Consider the following 16378-nt stretch of genomic DNA (forward strand, 5'->3'; position numbering starts at 1 on the left):
AAGGTAGTGAATCTGATCACTCCTTTATATATCATAGTCACCTGTTATGGTTCATTATCCATAGGATGTGTAAATTTACAATCAAAAAAATAAGAACTGTATGGAACATTTTGACCTAGTTTTGACCACTGGAAACAATGAGTTGGAAAAGTTTCTGAACATGCATATTCAACTTTCTATAGTGTTTAAATCATTTTGATGCCATTTTTGAGATAGAAGGTGGGTATATTCTCAAATCATTTGGTAATCAATAATAAATATATTGTTATGCCTTTTTTTTTATGTGTATGGCTCTGATCTGGCTGTAGATTAACATCTAAGAATTGAAATTATCCATATTTATGATTTATGTCAACATTATTGTAACAATTATAAAAATCATTGTAATAATTTACTTTGCTCTTCATGGGCCCTTTAATTGGAATAAAAAATATCTTATAATTATTTTATGAAATTATCAGTATTGCTCTTTTTTCTCTTTTCTTTATATTTTAGCCCCCAATATTCTCTATTCTTCATTTTTTTCCATTTTCTGTTAATTTGACCCTTTCTTCTTTATCCCTAAAACCCCTTCAAGACCCTCATAAGAATACTTTATGGGCACCATGGCATTCACACATACAAAACAATACACGTTATGATTTTGAAAAACATTCCCACCTGAAATAAAGTTTTTGCAATGTGTTATTCCAGTTGCACTTTCTATATTGGGATCCTGATTTTATTCTTTATACCTAAGTAAATTAAGGTATAAAGGTTAAAAAGAATTCAGAGACAAATGCCTGTGATTGGGATTGCAATACAAATAACTATATGATGAGAAAAATTTAAATCCAAGAAATGTTTCCCCTTTTTTTTTTGAAATATTTTATCTTTTTTCATTTACAAATATTTCTGTGACAGCAAATGTACATTTATTCATTATAGAGAATAACAATCATTATTGAAAGTTTATCTATATAAAATTTGTAGAATTAATAGTTGTTTGAAAATAAATTGGATTAGAGAATTTTCTGTATTTTTTCTTTTTTCGTCATCCCATTAATTTTAATCAACACATGGTCATATATATAAAGATATTTGGCATAAAGTGCCTTTGATAGCTTTACTATTCAAGGATTAGCATTTTCAAAGTTAGGGACAACAATATGTAAAGACTATGACTTCATTTTGTACATGAATGTTCAAGTTAAATAACAATACATTTTTTTTCTCATTTAAATGCTCATTTTGTCAATTTTCAAGTCCTACATACACATGTCAGATATTGTTATTTTAGAAAAAAATCAAGAAGAAAAAAATCTTTGTTATACTTTGGGTTTCTCAAAGCCTGTTACAATGAAGCTGGTAGTAATCACCTTCTCACAACTGTTAATTGATTGGAATTTTTTTTGGAGGAGGGGTCAAACTGTTCAAACTCTGTTCTAAGGGGGGGGGGGGGTGGGGGTCATTTTGTGGTTTTCAAGAATGATGGGGGGATACCAACAAAATGTTTTATGTGAAAAATTTGAACCGACCCCCTCAGCTGATAAATAATGACCATTCCCTAAGGGATTCTTAGATTCGCTGTGAATTCAAAGTGCTTCACTATGACATCACAAATAATATTATTATGCATATGAAACGGTATTTTTTAGTGATTTATTACCTTGTTTAGTAACATATTTGTGACAAAGGGAGGAAACACACTCAAGATCCAGAATTTTTGAATTGGTTAAAAAGCCTGTGTGCACATGCTACAATGTGGCTGTCGTATGCGCCTCGTAATGCATACCCAAAAAGCTTTGATCTAATCAAGTATAATACATATTTTAGGCTTATCTAACGAGCTTTGCCCATTTTCTGACATGGCACTTAACTTCAATCGTTAGGAGCACTATGGTCATTTCCGACTGAAATGCGGGACATATATGCCAGGTCAAATTCCTATCCTTATTATAACATAGAAATTAATCCATTAACAGTTTGATTGCACATGATACTTCGAGCAAGAAAGCATCATTATGATAAAAAGGGAAATTTCATTAATTTCAAACTCTTCTAATCTTATAAAAAAAAAGATAAAACCGACCTTATATTGTAGGGAACCAATTGTACCATGCTGCTTAGGATGGTCATTGTTGGTAAGACAGGCTCAGGAAAAAGTTCAACAGGAAACACAATTATGAATACAGAATGTTTTAAATCAGTTGCTTCGGAAATACCAGTGACAACCTCCTGCGAAGAGAGAAAGGCAAAAATAAAGGAGACAATTTTACAATTGGTTGATACACCTGGATTTTTTGTTACCGATGAAATGTTTACAATTGAAATATTGAGATGCTTTGCTATTTTAGCACCTGGTCCACATGTTATTATATATGTCCTTAGAACAGGAAGTTATACAGATGAAGAAATGAAGTCAGTTAATAATTCTCTCCTTGTCTTCGGAGGAAATCCACACAAATACACCGTGATCGTGTTTACCAATAGCAATGAGTTAAAATGTAACAAGTTAACCCCTGCATCGTATTTGAAAAGTTATCCAAATTCCTTCCAAAGTATGTGGAAGAAATGTGGCAAACGTACAGTCTTCCTAAATACCGCATTCAATTTGACAGAAACCGAAGAAATCAAAATTCAAAGATTTGAATTATTTAAGGTTATTAACAATATGCTAGAGGAAAACTCATCTTCTTATTATTCAAATGAAATTCTTGAAGAGATGAAAAATGATCAATTGAAATCATTATTTCAAAGTTCAGTGACTTACCCCTCAGGAAAGTTAATTTGTCAGTGTATAAATGTAACCGGTTTATGCATGATTATTGGTAGTGCAATATTTTTCAATTATAGTCAAATAGTCATTGGCACACTCTTTCTAGGAATAGGATGCATGTTGATACTGGTAAATGAATTCAAAGCCGAAAGACAAGCTTCAAAAGTTGTTGAAACATTGCAAAAACAAACTTCTCCATGTATTATACTGTAATTTGAATGACTCAAGATATATATATATGTATATACAACTCGTCTAAACATCAACCCAACAATGTTAGATCTGTAAATACATACTTATATATGTATATATATATATATATATAAATACCACTATCAATGTTTACAAACACTACAAACACTTCTCTTCAATCATTAATGTATACTGTATACAAACTGAAAAAGAAATGTCCAAAATTAATATAGATAGTAAAACAAAGATGAATTGACAATAACTTTCATAAAAGTTCATATCAGGTCAATTTTGATTGATTAGAATCAGAATGTTTGATAGGAAATTAATTCATTGCACGTGGAGCCTCCGAACGTGTCGGATGTGACAATTGTAGATGCGTACTCCCCAGACTTGTACAGTGTTGTTCGTAAGTATGTTTAGAATAGATCTAAATCAATCGTAGTAGCAGTTAGTAATATTTAGGGTATTGTGACAGGGGTCCCGAGACCTCCTTATGACGCTACATATACAGTAGAGACTTTGTACATGTTACATGCTTATCGTTCTACAGTTTGCTCCCTTTTCTACTGCATAAGCTAATGAAGCTTTGGACAAAAATAAAAATGAGCATAGTTTATAATAGTTATAAACAAAATCAGTCTTGGATGGGTGTTACTCATGACTTGTGTGAACCATATAATGTTGTGAGTTATGCCCTTATCAATTGTACTTTTTCGTTCTCACGGCAATTTCTATTTGATGTGTCCAATACAATGCTGTCCTTTGATACAGCTTTGTTCCCATCATTTTAGTTATTAATTCATTCGAGATTCCTTGTGTAGCAGCGTTCGTCCTGATAACTAATAGCATGTTAAAATAATTCTTTCCGTTACAGAATGGGTATGAGAATTCCAGTGATCCAGATGATTGTAAAGTGATAGTACAAAAGTAGCTGTTGGGATTAATAACGAGTCGATTCACTTTGTAGACGGTATATACTGTGTCGGACAATGATATAATGTGTGTCATATAAACGTATACATTCGCGCATGCACATATGTAATAAAACTTAAAACTTTGATTTCTCATATGTACATGTATACACGTACACATTCGCCAATGCACATATGTAATAAAACTTAAAACTTTGAATTCTTAATTTTCTGTAGATTTTGAGGTAAGGGAAATACAATGTGATAATTAAACAGGTGTTGAGCCAGAGGCCAAAATGAAAAGGTGAAACTGTGTTCGATAATGCTGTATTTATTTGGCAAAAGGAATAAAAATGCAGACTCTGAGTCTTGTCTTATCAATTATATTGTTTTCTTGAATTTTTGTTTTCTTTGTTGGAATAAAATTGAAAATGGAAACGACGATTCCGTCAACTAATCACAAATCTAAGCAAAGAGCAGAAAACAGCACAAGGGGCCACCATTGGGTCTTCAACACACCGAGAAAATACTGCAACCTGAGTTTGGATTTAGCTAGTCCCTTAACAATAATGCACTTGTTAGGCGAAAAATAAAGACACAAAACTAGCAGAGCCCAGCTATGCTCGAAATTAGAGAGAACTTAATTTGTATTTTTATGCTGGAGATCCCATTTCCGCGTTTAGAACTTAAACCGCCGCAATTATTTTTAATGAAACATCGTTGTACTACTTTTCCTGCCGTACACCAAACCGCCTTACGAATAACTACTTGTTTAGTTTTTTATTTACCTCGAATTATATACAACCGCAAGATTTTTAAAGTGATAATCAATACAATATTTTTCATTGCAAACACTTGTTATTCAAAATGAAACCGATTTAAGACTTTACGCTGTACATTTTCAAACTATACCCCCCCCAAAAAAAAAAACCCAGAGATGTGGTCCTTACACAACATTGCTACAACACAATAATTATGAAGAATTACTAAAATTGACACAAAGTTTTATGGTCACCAACACGATTTGGTTAGTCGATTGTATCTTTCGATGTATCGTTGTACAAGCGATATGTTTTCGGGTCTAGGATCATTACATGTTTATGCATTAAACATTATAGCCCCATGATTTCAAATTTTACTGATTGTGTCCTGCTTAGGTTTGACTAAACTAAAAAACAAACCGTAATTTTCAATTTTCTGTGAAAAATTGCAAATATGTACCTTTCACATCTGTGTGTATTACGATAATTTCCTACATTATTTCATTATTGCTTTGGGAATATACCAGGGTAAACATTTTTTATGACTGACACACAAATTCCTTTTGCGAATTCAATTAAAACGTTTTGAAGATCTGACGTTGAAGGGTCATTCTCAGAAATTTTCCATTGTAGCAGTGCACACGATTCATTTACTACTGCTACTTGTGCCGCCACCAGTATTCTCTGTTATAAGGTTTCCTCTATTGCTTGAAATAAACCATAACTGTAATAAGAACCACTATTCTGGTTTTGATTGTTTTCAATACAAACATTTATATGTTTCCATTGGTCATCGATTTCATCCGGCTGAGTTAAACGAGTATTTACAAACAATACATTTCCTTTGCACCGACTTATCAATCTTCCTAGATGACCAGTACACTCCTGCTAGAATTCGTTTTCGGTTACTCCATCAAATTTTAAATCATCTTTCCCAGTAAAGCATATGACCATATAGCTGTATGGACTTTCTTTCAAAAGATTCATGACTTGATTAGTAGTCTTAATTTCTTCTTCTGTACACCGTTGTGCTTTAAGTACATATAAAATGACATGCGGTCCAGGTGACAACATGCCAACACACCTGACTAATTCTATTTTCAGTCTATCTTCTGAAATTTTATTGTTAAATAATCCGGGAGTGTCTACGACTGTATATACTTTTCCTTTCCATCTCATTTTCCCCAAGTTGCTTCGGATGTAACTGAATTTGATGAAGATTTTGAAGAAAACCATTTCTGACCTAAAATAGTATTGCCTGTTGCACTTTTCCCGTTTCCTGTTTTGCCAACCAGTAAAATCCTTATTTCCTGAAGATTGGCATACGTGCTGACCTAAAGAATGTAAAATAAAATCGTGAAATAACAAAAGGTAAATAAAAAGAGTTAACCAAATGTTATACTTTTCCCACTAGACGTAAGATTTTGATAACACTGAAGAGAGATGGTGGCATTATTACGCTATCGTATTGACAGCTACGCCAAAGTACGATGGTGTTTACGCTGAAGTGCGATTGTCTACACAATCAACATTTCAAAATTGTTCAATGTAGAAGTCAATCTATACTATGTTAGAAGCAGTTTCAAGGTTTTGAAGTTAATAAAGGCCTTACAACCGTTTTAAACTACGAGAAACGGAGATAATTGGTAGATAGGGATAAACTAGAGAAAGAAAGAAAAAAATAACATGTTTACGTAGTTATGTCTAGATGACGATCTCTCCATTAGTAAGCACCTGAAATTAAAAACAGACATAGACTATTATGAATGTAAATTTATATACTGCCTGCTAAATAAATCTAAATCTAATTAAAAATGCACATCTGTAGATTTTGAACTAGCCATCATGCGTCAAATAGACCATCACACTTCAGTGAAGTCCTTCGAGCTGCAGCGTGACCATAGCACTTCACCGTTTTCATCGTACCTCCTAGTGTTGCACATACACAAATTTATCGGTAACCAATATTCCACGTGTTAAATTTGAACAGAACTAATTAGAAACACACACAGCATGCTTTTTGTTGATTGTTATTATATGTTTGATTTTTTGTATTTATAGATTATCATTGGTTATCACAACGAGATTAATTTTCTCGCTTGAGCCAGTTATGGCGAAAGCGAGAAAAGCAATGGAGTTGAGTTGATCAATGATAATCTGTTTATTGCTATTTTACCTATGACGACGTATAAATTTCATGTCAATTTCATTAGCAACGCCACGTGGTTCCTTAGTTTCTAGCGATAATTTTCCATCTCAAGCGAGTAGAATGATATGAAAAATTATCACAAAAAAAGATCAAAGGAAAAATGCACAAAATAGCGATAATATCAGTTACATCAAAAGTCTTCAATCTAGTAAGTATAACACAATGAAATCGTTCAAAGTTGAACTTAACTTGTGTTAAGTGGTTCCTTTAAAATTATTTAGTAGCGTAATCATTGTTCACAAAGACGAAATTTTGCCTTATCAAAGAATATTGGATGTCCCTCAAAAACTGGTACATATTTCTATAATGGTATAAAAAATGTGAAATTCAAGATATAAGTCCAGCCAGATCGAAACATTTTTCACTTCATCGGCATGGGCATACAAGATGTAAATGAAAAATACTAAAACACCAGTATAAAGAAAGATGTCGAAAAGACGAATTATAAATGCTGCATTAACGCATCTACGATTTAAAGGTAGACAGAAGTGTTATTTTGAAATAATAATCGGTGTCAGCGATTTACTTTATATTAACCTGCTTAAAATTAGCAAAGACCCATCAAAACAACATTTGATACAAAAATTTAACAATACTTTTAGATATTTGGATGATATATTGGCTCTAAATAATGACGACTTCAGTATGTATACTAAAGAAATTTATCCTGTAGAACTTACTTTAAATAAAGCTAATGATAACAATGACCACTGCCCTTTCCTCGATCTTGATATCTATATCATAAACGGGAAGCTTAATACAAAAATTTATGATAAAAGAGATGATTTTTCATTTCCTATTGTTAATTATCCATTTTTAGATGGTGACGTTCCCTTGTCACCATCTTATGGTGTTTATATATCTCAACTTGTACGATTCGCTCGTGTATGTAACAATGTATTAGATTTTAGCGAGAGAAATTTATGTATTACTGAAAAATTATTACACCAGGGTTTTCGATATCACAAACTGGTCAAAACATTTACTAAATTTTATCACCGGTATAAGGAAATAATTCGTAAATATAACTCAACATGCAGACATCTTATACGTTCAGGTATTTCACATCCAAAATTTTATGGAAATATTCTTTATAAAGCACAAAAATGTCAGTATTCTCCTCAGAAACTAACAAAACCTTTAAATAGACTTATTAAAAGGGGATATAGTTACGATACTGTTGTCAGGTCATTAAAGATTGCATATTTTGGCTTTAACATTGATTCACTGATAGGGTCTTTGCATCGGAACTAAACACATTTATTTCTAAAAAAACAGTTGTTGGCATGACACGGGTTATGTTCTTCTCATATATTTTATGATAGTATGATACTAAACCCCTAACGGGAGGGATTGTACCTGATATTCATATGATGAAGACATAATCTTTCAATCTGTTTAATTGAGGTCTGAAGCTGGCATGTCAGTTAACTGCTAGTAGTCTGTTGTTATTTATGTATTATTGTCATTTTATTTATTTTCTTTTGTTACATCTTTGACATCAGACTCGGACTTCTCTTGAACTGAATTTTAATGTGCGTATTGTTATTCTTTTACTTTTCTACATTGGCTAGAGGTATAGGGGGAGGGTTGAGATCTCATAAACATGTTTAACCCCGCCGCAATTTTGCGCCTGTCCCAAGTCAGGAGCCTCTGGCCTTTGTTAGTCTTGTATGATTTTAAATTTTAGTTTCTTGTGTATAATTCGGAGTTTAGTATGACGTCCATTATCACTGTACTATTATGCATATTTTAGGGGCCAGCTGAAGGACACCTACGGGTGCGGGAATTCTCGCTACATTGAAGACCCATTGGTTGCCTTCGGCTGTTGTTTGCTCTATGGTCGGGTGGTTGTCGCTTTGACATATTCACCATTTCCTTTCTCAATTTTATTAAGAAGAATCAATAACATACACATATATAATTATATTCAAATAATATCCGGAAAAAAATTACAGACCTTTAGTAGATAATTATCAAAGGTACCAGGATTATAATTTAGTTCGCCAGACGCGCATTTCGTCTACACTCACCAGTGACGCTCATATCAAAATATTTATAAATCCAAACAAGAACAAAGTTGAAGAGCATTGAGGATCCAAAATTCCAAAAGGTTGTGCCAAATACGGCTAAGGTAATCTATGTCGGGAATCAGAAAATGCTTAGTTTTTCGAAAAATTCAAAGTTTTGTAAACAGGAAGTACATAAACAATTTACATCGGACAGAACATGGCATTGTTATAAGAACACATATTATGAAAAGAAATGGCACAGATTTTTGACGAATAATCCGATTGGAGACAGATCGGCGTGCGGTGCAAGAACACATATTTGAGTCTAGCTATAGTCAACAATGTAGAGACAATAACTGGTAAACTATTAATAACTGAAACGGCCATTTTGATCCAAGCAGTTCTAAAAGACGGAACACTATTTTGTTCGTAGTTTCTAGTCTTTCTGTTTGTCTAAATGCTTACCCACTGCTATAAATTTAGCATCGTTTAGGCAATTAGCTTACAGTTTATTAAGATTTGCTAATTGTTCAGTAGTTTAATTCACATGTACACAATAAGATCATACTGAATTGTCTCAAATGGACCTAAACAGTGCTGGATTCAAGACAAGCGAAGCATCTGGACAGCACCAAATTTACTGTGAAAATCTTTTCCTGAATCAAATTAAGCAAGAGAAGGACTACGAAAAAATTTCGAATAAAAATAATGCTGATGTTAAACGCACAAAGTACTTTCAGTAACCATAGAATTTTTAAGAAATTGCATGTCAGTGATAAACTGTTATAATTTTTGATAAATGTTATATGCAATTAAGAATATGTGGCACGGTTCTCATGAGACAACCCTCGAACAGAGACAAAATGACTTAGACGTTAACAACTATAGTTTACTGTTTGGCCTCGGCCAAAGATTACATACAATCTAAGTATCTTCTCTCTTTAAAATACACTCAAACAGTTGACTGTTTTTCTATTCTTTCAACAATATTTCATTATCAACAGTTAAAACATAAATGCCATAATTGGTCTCACTCTCTTTCATGACATGAATGATGTTTTAGGGTTGTAGCATATCATACGTGACAATAAGGTAACGTTGGCAACAAAACCTTAAGACACATGTGGTGGTGTTCACTACCAAAGTGTGAACTATTCATGTGTATGCAGCAACATTAGATTTTCTAGTTGTCTTGTTAGGACTGGCGTGATTTAAAATCATGGTGAATTAAGAAAATAAAATTAGTGTAAATGTCAACGATAATTATTAATCAACTTTTACCTCTGTTTCTTTCGTGATTGGATATCGTCTTTCGTCATCTGAAAAAAAACACGAATAGCTGCAAGAATTAATATCATAGCAATGAAGAATGTATATGATAATATTGACATTTAACATTATATAAAAACTGTAACAGAAATTTCCAAACGTTTCGGCCATTACGGCCTTCTTCATAGGAATAAATTACAACATTGAAACAACAATTACATCGCTTGTTTACGTTACGTTATAATTACTACTATGACGTTCATTTGCCGCGTTTTTGTTTTTATATAAATATTTTAATTATCGTTCATACATTGTGTTGAGTCTGTCAGGCTCTAATGTTTTATTTTTTTTTCAGCCAAAAGCCTTCTTTAGTTTTTTCTGTTCCCAATACCCTTTCTATGGCGGTATCTTATAAATTTTTTATCGAATGATTATGCTGAATGAAGTGGTTGGCTCCCGCATCTTCTGTTTTCTTTGATTGTATTTTTGAAAAGTTCTATAGCATCCGTTGATATAATGTATTATTCAGTTTTCCTACATAGTTTTTCGCATTTTGTACAATTAATTGCATATACTACGCCTACTGTTTTGCAATTTATTTGTCACTGAATGTTATATTCTTTCTCGGAGATGTCACAAAATACCTTAGTTTCATTTATGTGTGAGCATAATGTATAATGTTTACCGCATGGTCTACATCCATTAGTTTGTTTTATTACATCGAAATGGGAGCGGATGGAATTTTTGTTTGACAAGTTATACCTGAACGATCATACATTGGCATTTTTTCTAAAATTGTAACACTTATGCATGCTATCATTTGCATGAATGCAGTTGTTGCTGAGTGAAATATATATTTTAATCAATATAAGTCCAAATTGTTTTAGAGTTAATATTCTACATAATATTCATATCTAATTGTTTTGATTATTATAAGTAATGTAACTGCAATGTCAATCGGTTCATACGAGAATGTAGTTTTGGTAAACAAAAACATACAGTTTCTGTGACACAATGAAGTTTTTTGTTTGCTTATCAATACAGCAAAATTACTTAAGTGTTTAGGTTCAAACACAATCTTTTGTTACCGTACTTAGTAGCTGAACCATGTATACTACCCTCCTTGAGTCCGACAGAAAACCAGTATACAATGTTTCTGTCTGTAGGACTAGACTACTCCGAAAGGAGGATAATATACGTATTTTAAAAATTACGTTATGGTTCAGTTAGCAAGCCAGCTGTCCTTTATATGCACACTCAAGTCATTTTACTGTAACAAGGATTATAAATAGAAGACGAGACAATCTATTGTAGTTTTCATTACGTTCATTTTGCAGTATACTAGTAAATGAAACTTGAACATGTGAAACACTAACGTTAATTAAAAAAATCAAAAGTTTTTAATTTAAATTTTTGTATTTATATGGTTTGACCAGCTCTTCAAATTTTGTATTACGTTTTGACCTTTGAAATCTGATCGTTATCTTAATTGTCTCCCCGAGGATATCACCAATTGAGTAGCCATTTCTTCGGAAATAACATAAATAAACAGAATTTGTTCTACTTACATTAACTGTAAGATAATTTTGAAATGTTTCTACCTCATGCACAATAAGGATTATTTGTTTTTTTTTTTTAATTCATTTTTATTAACAAACAATCACCTGTACACAGGGATGCTAGTTTGAAAAAAATTTCGTAAAAACCCGATTTCGGTTATTTTCCCACGTGAATGTCGATGCATGAATACTTTTACACTATTGCGTAAAACAAGTTTACATAATAAGTTTCCAGATCATTTATTTATTTGTATTTGTGTATATTATTTATCTATCATATGTATAACATTGCCCTTTTTACTCTAAGCTGATGTAGACGTCATTTGCTTTATCAATGACGAATTTTGTCAGTCATTTTTTTTATTAATTTTCTGTTTACAAAACTTTGAATTTTTCGAAAAACTAAGGATTTTCTTATCCCAGGCATATATTACCTGAGCCGTATTTGGCACAACTTTTCGGAATTTTGGATCCTCAATGCTCTTCAACTTTGTAATTGTTTGGCTTTTTAAAGAGTTTGATATGAGCGTCAATGATGAGTCTTATGTAGACGAAACGCACGTCTGGCGTACTAAATTATAATCCTGGTACATTTGATAACTATTTGGCAACAGGAAAACGTATAAAGAGAGCAAACCCAATTTGCAGAATTTAAAGGTAAGATCATTGACTGGTTGAGATAAGGGCCTGACATAAGAGTGCATTTCTATAGATGTACTATCGATGTATATTTGTTAAAATCCAACTAAAATAAAATCGACATATCCATCAACGTTTACATTTTTTTGGTGAATGTCTGCTGATAACCTCCGAAGTGGTTAAAACAAAATCGTCACTGTTACGATTGAACTATCCAGGATATTTTCAAATGTTTTTTCAGGATACTTTTGTTTTTGTAATTTGATGTGTGTAAAACTTACCTAATTCTTCAAGCAGTAGTTTCGAGACATTCAAATTATGCAATAAAAATGTTATATAAGAAGTACCTGTCAGTGAATTGATATTTCAGAATTGCATGTTTAGAGTGAAACGAAGGAATAAACAATGTCAAATTGATTGGAAAAATACCAAAAGTATACGTATCGCTAAATTTCTGTCATTCAAAGGATATTTTTAGAATTCAATAGAGTTTAGTTTTATTAATAATAAATACGAAGCCAGTGAAATAATATGAAATATAAATCTATAACACGTATATCTCCTCATGATTATACTTTTCAACCTTACCACTTATTGTCAAACGTTTACAAGGAAATGCGAGGTGTACATGTGTCAACTAAAAATAAGACAGACACACAACAATTTTTGTATGTTTAACATGTTTAACTCATATCATATTGTCCCCAAATCGGATTTCGAATATCGGTAATTAACTGTAAACAAAACTTTGAATTTAAAAAATCTATGGCTTTTCTACTTTAGGAATAGATTACCTTAGCCGTATTTGGCATAACGTTTAAGTATTTCTAGTCCTCAATGCTCTTCAACTTTTTTTATTTGGATTTTAAACATTATTGATTCGAGCATCACTGATAAGTCTCTCGTAGACGTTACGCGCGTCTTGCGTAAATATAAAATTTTGGTCCTGGTATCTATGATGAGTTTATTTGCAACCACTGGGTCGATGCCTCTGCTGGTGGAGATTTATTTCCCCGAGGGTATCACCAGCCCAGGAGTCAGCACTTCTTTGTTGACTTGTGTTATCATTGATATGTTCATAATAATAAATTAACTGTAAATAAAACTTTGAATTTCTGAAAAAAAAACTAAGGCTTTTCTACTTCAGGAATAGAATACCTCAGCCGTATTTGGCATAACTTTGAGGGATTTCTAGTCCTCAATGATCTTCAACTTCGTACTTTATTTGGCCTTTTACACATTTTTTGATTCGAGCGTCACTGATGAGTCTTTTGTATACGTTACGCGCGTCTGGCGTAAATATAAAATTTTGGTCTTGGTATCTACATGTATGATGAGTTGGTAATAAAGTTTGATGTAAAATGGTCATTTAAGTATAATCCCAACTTATCGACGCCTTTCTTTCTCGCTCTTTTAAGTTACATGTATATAGTCACTTGACTTTATTTTATCCGGATTTTTTTTCAATGATGTCGTATTTGTCAACATTTAGTTAGTGTTTTATTTAAACGAACACTCATTTTAGTTTGACGACCTATGTATCGTCAATCAGTTAAATCACAGTACATTTATTTTCCATTGAAAAGACATATTAAACTATCAATATTGGATTGTAACTTCTCAAAAAGACGCCAAGATCAACGACGAGTCAATACACTGTGCAGAGAGGGTAGCTGAAGTCGGAATGTGACTGCGAACCTCAAACACATGTATGAGAGAAGACTTATAATTTTCTATAAATGTTTACTCTATATTTTCTCTGAACAGTCCATAGCCAAAAAGATTTCAATTATATTTCCCTTTTATATCTTTTTATTCAAAAGAAATATCAAAATGTTTTTTTTGTTGTTGCCATATTTGTTTGTTTTAAAGTGATTAAGAATATAATACAATGTTGACTGCTGTATACCAATGCTTAACATTGTTTTTTATTTGCCTGTTAATTTTGCATTCACATCTTAATATAAAAAATATTCTATGCGACGTACATACAAGTGAAAATTTATCTAGCTATACAATCAAATTAAATCCAACATGTACTGCAAACAGAAATATGACAATTGTTTTTCATTTACATGATTTATTTGATGAGTTTGAGAGTTTGAACTTGCCATTTGATAATGGAATTTCTGTTTTGGGTCATTATGTACGTATTAGAAAAGCACCAGGCTCCACGTTACTTTATATCCGATACCAGGCAAAATGTCGCACTTGCAGACCATCAATAATTTTTAGCGATCATTGTTGAGTTGAATACGATTCTCTTGAATTACAGTGTAATTATTCTTTTTTCCCCCTCCTTTTTCATGATTTCTCTGTTTTCATAGCGTGTAAAAGAGGGACGAAAGATACCAAAGGGACAGTGAAACTCATAAATTGAAAATAAACTGACAACGCCATTGCTTAAAATGAAAAAGACACATGTGTGCTACGATCGATTTTGGAAAGTGTTCTACAATCAATTTTTGGAGGTTTTATTCTAACTTAATTAATGTTATTATTTCTTGTTGTTCGATGCCTCTGCTTGATATCTTAATTAGATGTATGTTTTGTAGTAATATACGCAGTGCAATTCTAAAATTAAAATCAGTGATTTTTATTGTTTTCATATGCTATTAGTAATGTTTGTCAAACATATATTTTTTTAATATAAACATATTATATAAATAATCACCTGTCACATCAACCCTCAGTTGCCCAGGGAAGCAACTAAGGGGACCCCGATTTTTACAGTCTCATTTGTCGGGAAAAAAGCAAATGAGAAGAAAAAAAACTCCCACTCTAAATTATTAACTTCTACCTTTATAAATGTTATATATCCGTGTACAAATGTACATGTAAATTCAATCATTATCCAACTATATATGTATACCTCACACCATATACAATTATTTGTATAAAGTGTTTGTTTCATCTTTATTTATTTCTCACAAATATTACCTGTATTTATTAAGCAGTTTCTATTTTATCGTACATCAAGTCGTTATTTTGTTATGTTAATTTCAATAACATTCAAATAAAGGTTAATATTATCAATAGTGTCCTGTTTTAATTTTATATATTTGCAATAAAATTACCTTTTTAAAATATTTACAAGATGCAATGTAAAACATTCCTTTTGAACAACCATGAGCTCGTTAAAACATTTATAGAGTCCTTGTATAATTGGTCATTAGTAAGTAAACTTAAATATTTTCCAGCAACTATACACCATTTGTTTACAACGACTTTAAAAGTTTTCGGTTTTTAAATCAAAAGCACATAACTGGGAGGGTAAAAAAGCAGTTTGTTACCCCGAAAAAACATTGCCAACCGAGGCAAAAATTAGTATACTGAATGTTCTATCATGATTATCTTTTACAGATGAATTCTATTTTGAATATTTTCTACGACGTCACGAGCATAACAAGGTTAAGGGTATGAGGAAAATCAACAGAAGTTATATGTTTTATTTTTTTTATTTTGACAGTCAAATAATAAAATCTGACCCAAAACGTAGAACTTAAGCATTGTCTTAAATAACTTGATGTAAATTAAATTCATTGTACTTTATTTTATCGATATTTGATTGGTGTAGACTAGATGGTTATGTAAAAAATCAATTGTCACCCGCTCATCAATGTGATAGAATAAATTTCGCACTTGTATTAGCCAATCAATATAAGGCATTTTAACGTTAAGTACAATGAAGAGTGGTTAAATTGGATGTTTAAGCCTACTTAGTACATTGTACTAAATAAGAAGTTCAAATGAATTCGAACCTGAATATATTAAGCCTTCGCTTTAAAATACATGTAACATGCAATTTTTATTATTTTTGGAGAAAAAAAAACCCATTTAATCTGCAACATTTATCCTGATATGAAAAGTTATTATATAGCCAATTGTCAAATGTGTAAGATGCAGTAGATTGCCACATGTTTTGTTAACGTCATATAGTAAAAACATTTTGTAAAAGTCATATAGTACAAACATTTTGTAAAGGTCATATAGTACAAACATAATACATTAATTTACGTTTGAATTTTAAATAAAAGTGGTACATAATCAATGCAATATCTCTAT

The sequence above is a fragment of the Mytilus edulis genome, chromosome 11 (genome assembly GCF_963676685.1).
Source record: "Mytilus edulis chromosome 11, xbMytEdul2.2, whole genome shotgun sequence".
In the NCBI taxonomy this organism is placed as follows: Eukaryota; Metazoa; Mollusca; class Bivalvia; order Mytilida; family Mytilidae; genus Mytilus; species Mytilus edulis.